The sequence below is a fragment of the Miniopterus natalensis genome, chromosome 16 (genome assembly GCF_054644295.1).
Source record: "Miniopterus natalensis isolate mMinNat1 chromosome 16, mMinNat1.hap1, whole genome shotgun sequence".
Lineage (NCBI taxonomy): Eukaryota > Metazoa > Chordata > Mammalia > Chiroptera > Miniopteridae > Miniopterus > Miniopterus natalensis.
In genome coordinates this window covers 32,783,617-32,791,765 of record NC_142096.1, presented here as the reverse complement: position 1 = coordinate 32,791,765, position 8,149 = coordinate 32,783,617, and positions in this window count along the sequence as shown.

Sequence of the window (8,149 nt, the reverse complement as noted above, 5' to 3'; positions counted from 1 at the left end):
TCCCTTGGGAGTGAAGCGACACATCTGCCAGAGCCTAGGACACAACATATTTTCTGGTTTCCCACAGGCTCCGCAGACCTGCACTGTCAGACACATGCACAAGAATGTTCACTGCAGGTTTGTTCCTAACTGGGGAGGGAGATGCTCTCGAGTCAGAGGACCTGGAGCAGCTCAGGCTGCCACAGCAAAGTGCCACTGCCTGGGGACTTCAACAACAGAAATGTATCCTCTCACCGGGCCGGAGCCCGCGTGTCCGAGGCCACGGTGTTGGAAAGTGGATTCTTCTAAGGGCCCTCTCCTTGGCTTGCAGATGGCATCTCCCTCCCCCAGCCTCACACAGTCTTCCTCCGTGTGTCTGTGCCAGTCTCCGCTGTGGTGACAAAGAGCGAGGAAGATCTATATGTATTGGCAGGAAGAGACTTCACAACTTATTGTTAATTGGACAATAAGTCTCAGGACAATATTATGCGGATATCAGTGGTTCCCTCTGGAGAGGGAACAGGATTAGGGCGAGGGTGGGGTGAAGGGGACTTTATTTACTTGTGTATGTCTGTACTTGTGGCAGATTGGATTATTTTTTTTAAATGTCATTGGGATTTTGATGGGGATTGCACTAAATATGTATATTGCTTTGGGTAATGTGGATATTTAGTTATGTTGACTGTTCCAAACCATGAACATGGAATATCTTTCCCTTTCATTGTGTCTTTTTCAATCTCCTTTAAGAATGCTTTGTAGTTTTCAGCATATAGGTCCTTCACATCCTTTGCTAAGTTTAGTTCTAGGTATTTTGTTCCTTTTGTTGTAACTGCAAAAGGAATTTTTTTCTGCATTTCTTTTTCTGAAATTTCATTGTTAGTATGTAGGAATGCAGTGGATTTTTGTACATTGATTTTGTATCATAGAACTGTACAATTGCAACCTATATAATCTTATTAACCAATGAAGCCCCCAAAAATTTGATAAAAAGAAAATAAATAAAATGCAGCTCAATAAGGTAAAAAGATGAAAAAATCTGGAAGGAAACGGAAGACATATAGAATACAATAAGAAGGTTAGCATATGTTTTATTAGGGTCCCAGAAAAAGAGAAAAATTGAACAAAGGTGACATTTTAACAGATAATAGTACATTTTCCAGAATAAAGGCAACATGTCAGTTCACAGGTTAAATAAAGAATGTTTAAAATTCCCAAGTCACATGGCAGTGAAAATGAACATCAAAGTCAAAAGGAAAAGTCATAAAAGAGGGATTCCAGGATTGGCAGATTATGCTGAAAATAACTAAAAGCACTGGATGAAAATGTTAAAAAGAATGCAGGTTAAACTCATCAGAGAGCTAGTGTGTTCACAAGAGATTTTTGGAACCAATTTCACAAGAGGAGAAGAGAAACACAAAAATATAGGCTTGACGCTTGACGTTAAGCTTTTCTCTGGAGGCATTTTCCGGCTGAAAGTGTTGCCTGGTGGGCAGAGAAGCCGAGTGGACTGTCTGGCTGCCTCACGGAGCTGGAGAGAAACACTGGGGTTCAGAGCCCGAGGAAGAGAGGACCAGGTGACTGCTGCCAGCTCTAAATTGAGATCTCAGGGTCAACATAATAAAATTAAAGGGGAATCAGAAATAAGCCACCCTCAGAAAGACTGGAGACAAGCATTGGTTCAGTCCAACTTATAACTGAATTAAGTCGATCTCCATGTAACCTAATGCCTGTCGGCCTGACAAATGAGAAAATAAGTCCTCTCTGGAAGAAACAAAATTATACATAGCCTTGAGTAAACTCTTCAGTCTTTTACACATAGCAAAAGAAAAATATATATAATCAGATTATATTAACAATGAGACTATAAAAAGTAACTAGAGATCATTATTCCCATGCTAACAACCAGGAAAATCTTCAAATAGACAAATATAAGAAAATGTGTATTAGACCAAAGCCCAATGTTAAAGCAGGGACTCGTTGGAGGACCAGATACATAGAAGAGAAAGAATAAATATATGGGAAATAACCACACAAGGTACATTTCCTGATTACAGTGGAATTAAACTACAAACCTATAAGAGTAAAATATCCAAAAAAATACCCCAGTATTTTGAAACAAAATAATTCACTTCTAAAAACAAACACCCCCCCCCAAGCAAAAATGAAAAGAAAATATGCAATAGGTCCAAGAAGAAATAACCAGAGAAATTAGAAAAGATTTTCTACTAGTTATTGTTAAAAACACAATATATCAAAATGTGTGGAATGTAGTTAAAACAATTCTTAACAGGGAAATTTATATTTTACAAAAAGAAAACTTTACAAAATTTTCAAACCAGTAATATAAAATTCCCCTGTAGGAAACTAGAGATAGAAGAATAACATAAAAACAAATATAAGTAAAAGACAGAAAATGATAAAAAGCTGAACTCAATGAAGAAGAAAAACGAAAAAAAAAATGAAAATCAACAAACCAAAAATTTCTATGTTGAGCCCAGTCGGTGTGGCTCAGCGGTTGAGCATTGACCTAGGATCCAGGAGATCGAGGTTCGATTCCCAGTCAGGGTGCTCGCCTGGGTTTCGGGCTGATGCCTGGGAAGGGCTTTCCCGTTGGGTGCAGACACTGCCCCCGTGTGTCACAGGGCCTTTCCCCAGGGCCTGTGGGCAGAGCAAGCTCATCAGGACATCAGTCCCCTTGGGTTGGGGCCCCACCTTTAAGACCTCATTGACTCTTAATTACTTTCTTAGAGGCCCCATTTCCAGATACGTTGGGGGGTTAGGTCTTCGACATATGAATTTTGGGGGAACACAAACAATCTCTAACAGTATAAGATGGATATAACATCATTAATGTTTACAAAGATCTCTCTCAGTTTGAAAGATTAAGGTGGATAGCCTAGTCATGCGTTCATTCACTCAACAAACATAGAGCACCCACTGTGTGTTGCTCTGAGTTATAAAAGCTATTGAGAAACACGAGATCCCTTCCAGTTCAGGGTGGTCTGGCCCTTACACAGCTGGTCAGTGCACAGTGTGCGGCATTGGGGTAAATGCGACAGGCATTTGGATGGATTCCAGAGACAAGCGGGAAGAAAAAAGGAGGGAAAGATTGACGGGAAGTGGAAGCCTGGGGCTGTAGCTGCCGCTGCTTCTTTATTTTAATCTTCACCTGAGGATATTTTTTTCCATTGATTTTTAGAGAAAGTGGGAGGAAGGGAAGAGGGGAAGAGAGAAACATTGATGTGACACATTGATTGGTTTCCTCCCCCCCATCCCCCCCCATTTCCCCCCCCCCCCCCGCCACTGCCACTGGGGCCAGGGATCGAACCTGCAACCCAAGTATGTGCCTTTGACCAGGAATCAAACCTGCGACCTTTGGGTTGGTGAGCTGACGCTCTAACCACAGAGCCAAACCAGCCAGGGCTGTAGCTGCTTCTTAAAAATGGGCCTGCAGAGCAGGAGAGTCAGTCCCTGCCTGTGAGAGTGACAAGTGTTATTGTCCCTGGCCTTTCTCCTCTCTCTCAGTGGATCAACTTCAGCTCAGAGGGCATCGGACGCCCACTTACCTGATGAGGCAGGTCAAAGAGGCTGCACAAAGCATGACACACACCTCACATTTCACTGTAACTTAACGCACGCTCGTGAGGACTCGTTTGCCAATGTTCTGACTGAGGTTCGAGGCCCTTCCTTGGTGCCGTTTCACTCTCAAGAGCTCCTGTGTGTCTCACTAAGCCGTGCCCCTGATGCATTTTCTGGCTCCTAGCTTTGGTTTCTGCAGGGTGAAGACACGGGACACATGAAGGACCTGTAACAGAAGGCACAGTTCTTACTGTTGTTTTTTTCCAATTCTTCACTGCCCTCTTGCCTCTACTCATGCCGAGTCTTTCCAATTTATCTGACATAGTTTTCCCTAGAAATGATTGTTTGTTCTGATATTTCATTGTTTCATATGCTACCAATTAACTTATTGAAGAATTAATGTTAGTGCAGCTGGTATACACAAATTCAGAAATAAATTGGGTGCATGGTAACCAAGCAGTTCCCTGGTGGTGGGACGTGGGGACACAGGAGTGTGCAGGGTTCTGGGAAGGGCCGACCGGACATGAGCATTCAGGTGTCATGGGTATGGGTGACTACATTTCATGGGGAAGATAGAACACCTGGCTGGTCGATCAAGTGGGTGCTCTGCAGCTGGGAGGCTGCAGGACAACTTTCCTTGTACCTTGAACCTCTCTAGTTGTCTTCATTGCCACTGCCAACCCTGCCCCAAATCACTAAATCTCTCCAATGAGCTACTGTAATAGTTTATCAACTGATGTCCCTGTCCCCACCTTGCTCCACTATGTTCCAGTCTTCTGTGGTAGCCATGGTGTTCTTTTTGAAACACCAAAACCATATCATATTTTTTCTTTACTTAAAAAATTTCAAAGGTCTCCCATTAGCATTTAATATTACAGAATTCAGACTTTGTTACGTGGCCTCCCAACATGATTTCACTCTGCTGAGTGAGGCCACGTGGGATTCTCTGTGCACACTGAAGCTGTGTGCGGGTCAGTGCCCCCCACTATCTGTGCACATGTGAAGGTGTGTGTACCAGTCAGTGCCCCCCACGCTCTGTTCTAAGGAGGTAACAATTCAGTCACAGTCAGGAGACTGAGGAGAGGTAAAAAGAGCTACCTGCGACCCTGAACTACCCACCCGCCTACCTTTTGTAGTCCTACTCAGCGAGGGCGGAATCCGCGCTAGTATTTTCATGGAAATACATTTTCAACGCACCCAAGTTGACCATGAACGAGCTCACCCCCTCAACCTCCTGCATCGCTCACTCCTGTCATCCACTGGCCATACCAGCCTTTTTCAGTTCCTTAAATGTTCTGAATACTGTCCTGTCTCAAAGCCTGCAAACAGCATTTCCCCTGGATTTTCTTTCAGTACGAGAACAACAGCAAACATAATTAGGGAAATCTCAACTTCCTGCTTCTGCAGCCTTTCCAGCAAGCCTCGTTTCCTTAGGGATGCTTGCAGATTGTTTTATAAACACTGAAAGTTAAAACGAAACTTCCAGTGTAAACACATGAAACAAACAGGCATGTTATTTAAGGGACAAAGAAATAGGGAAAGTAAGGAAGTTCATCTACTCGTGGTCAGATATCAAATTCCCTTAAACTCGTTCTTGGAAGCATTCTTTTCTTTTTGCTCAATCTCACCTCTCCAATGTGTCAAAGGAATAATACTGATTTATTGTGCTGTCAAGGTAGACAAAGGTGATACGGAAGCCACTTCCTAAACTTATTGTCACTGTGACAACATACAGTGTGCCTGAGCCTTGGTTGGTTCCTCACTCAATTACACAGGGAGTTTTAAACTTAGAAATGTTTGAAAGTCAACATTATTTGAGTAACTTGATTCTATTCTTTTTTCGCATGCTTCTGATGACGTAGAAGGAGATATACACTAAGAAAGTTGCATTTTGATATTTGGAAATAAGAATTTCTTTAAATTCATATATTGATATATATCCCCGTACATGCTGAGATTCCTGTCCATGTCCATGAAGTTTCTGGAAAAGCAACGGCAACGAAAACACAGCCTATGCTGGCCTTGTATTCTGTCTACAGAAAGAGTCCGATGTCTTAGGCATCGGTTTCAATGACCTGATGCTTTGTCATCTGTATACGTCAGGCATTCGATCTGCAAACATTGGCCATCTCCTGGGCTGTAGGGCAAGTATTCGACAGGCGCTGCAACGAACAAGGCCCATTAAGACCCAGCTACTTCTCAGAGCCCACCCAGAGCCCCACCCTCCAGACATGCTGTGTCCCAGCTCTGGGTGTGGTTTTCCCACTGGGAGGCCCGGAAAGTTAGGCCCATGTCACTGGGTACATTCCTCCAGGGCAGCGATTTTCAGTGGTGTGCCCCAAGAATTTTAACACATGCAATGCCTGACGATTTGGTCAGGGGCCCCGACCCCTTTCCCCTTAGATTGTCAAATACAAAAATGACAACAGCAACACAACAATAGCCACCTGGTGTGAATGAATAAAAATTATATCTATTTTTTGTCAGATGGGCAAAAAATATATTTTTTGGTATGCGCCGAATTTTAGTAATTAGTTTATGTGTGCCATGAGGTCGCAAAGGTGGAAGATCGCTGCTCTAGTGGAGTATTTACTGCTTGGGATTGTGCTCATTTGCTGTAAGTCCATCCACCACGGAGACTCTAAGCAGACACCCAGGGGCCCAATAGATATTTGTTGCCTGTGAGTGGCCGAGCAACCTTGTTGGGCCCTTTAAGTTCCCTGATAAGTAGTAGTAGGCTTCCCAGTAGACCGAGGCAGCTCGCAGGTACCACAGTCCCAGGACAGCCACCTGCCCTCAGGAAAGGAAGGGCCACCCACGTGTCACTGCAGCCCTGGTATTGTCACAACCAGCTTCGCCTTGTTCACAAGAGGCACCAGAGAGTGAGATGAAGCAAAAGCAAGGATTCCAAACACGACTGACTTTCAGGCTCCGTTAAACCATATGGCCTGCCTGGTTGCCTTGTTTATAAAGAACAGTTTTCCATTTAAAAATGACAATTAATAGAATCCAAGCTGTTCTGGCCGATTTGCGGGGGGGGGGGGGGGGGGGGGGGGGGGGCGTGGACTTGCCTTTACGGTGTGCTTAGAGCACCCCCTAGTGGCAGCGACAGGTGTTAGCATTTGACATATTTTGGGCCTGGAAAAACCACCAGGGGACGTCAGGAAGGCCACACACTCAAACCTCTAACTTCCTGTTGACTGGAGCTTGGGATAGAGATCATGGGTAGAAATATACCATTTTTTATTAAACTTCAATCCCCATACTAGCTCAGAGCTCAGAGTATAATATTTAGTAAATATTGGTTGCCCGAATGAATAAATTGATATATAAACTCCGTCATTACCCCAAAAATGATAGTTGAAGCTGTAATTTAAAATGAGATCTAAGAAGAATACAGGTGGAAGAGACAGCAAATAACTAAATTATGAAAAATATGGAAAAGAGTCACATTTGTGAGGCAGGAAGAAGACTGAGTCATCAAGAAAAGAAAGAGTTGGGATTATGGAAATACAGGACTGTTTGGAGGGCAATGGGTAGCAGGCTTTCAAGGAGTACGTGACACATGTATTAATATAGAGGGCATGTATAATTTGTACATAAGCATATAGGATCTACACACACATACATTTTATCTATTTATAGATGTATTTCATACATAAAAGCAGTCAACTGCATACATGCCACTGTTTTGGAGGCATCTGAATTGGAATGTTTCTTGGCTGCCGAAAGGGAACACATAATGCTCCTGATGCCCTAAATAATAGAGTATATATAGCCTTCAGGAGCCTGTGAATACCAGGAATTTGAGGAGTGCCATTCATAATCGGAGGCGTTGCCTACTTGCTCAGTGTTTGGACGTCTCTCTTCTAAACAGCAACTTCACTGCTTTGCCTTATCTGTACTCCCATAATGTAGGTGAAGTCATTTTCTCCTGGAAAATAGCCCAAATGTCTTGTACGCAGTGCAATAAAACCTCCAGTAAGCCGAGAAACAAATGATGCAAAGTGGATTTGAAGTTGGAAGAGGATTTTCAGCTCTTTTAAGAAATGCTCTCTCCAGCAGAAACATTAATATCTGTCTTAAATTAAGGGCACAGAAGAAAGGAAGGAGGGAGATGAAATAAAAATGGACTCACATTCCATCGGTTTGTTCCCTAGGGCCATGATGTAATGGCACCAACATAATCCGCTTTGATTTCTGGTTTTCCCTTCCCCCCCTTTCTTCTGGTTCGGATTGCTAACTTTGACGCAATACCCAATTTGTTTTCATGAGACACTTACCACTGCGTTGCATAAAAGGTTTGCTGTTCCAATTTCTGCTCAGTACACGGCGCTCAGGCTCTACATTTGCAGAGAACGAGAAGGTGCTGCGGTTCCGATTTAATTGTTCAGTGGGAGAGTGGACACTATCGTTCGAGGTGGAGCTGTCAGGTTCGAGGTGGCAGCGTGCACCCCCCTTCCTCGGGTAGGGGCCCCTGGGTTTTGCTTTAGCAAACCTGCCTTCCCGCTTCTCATTCATGAGAGTCCTGGTGACTGACTCAGGTAGTTCCACGAGCGGAGCTCGGCCCCGCAGATGCGCGGGCTCTGGA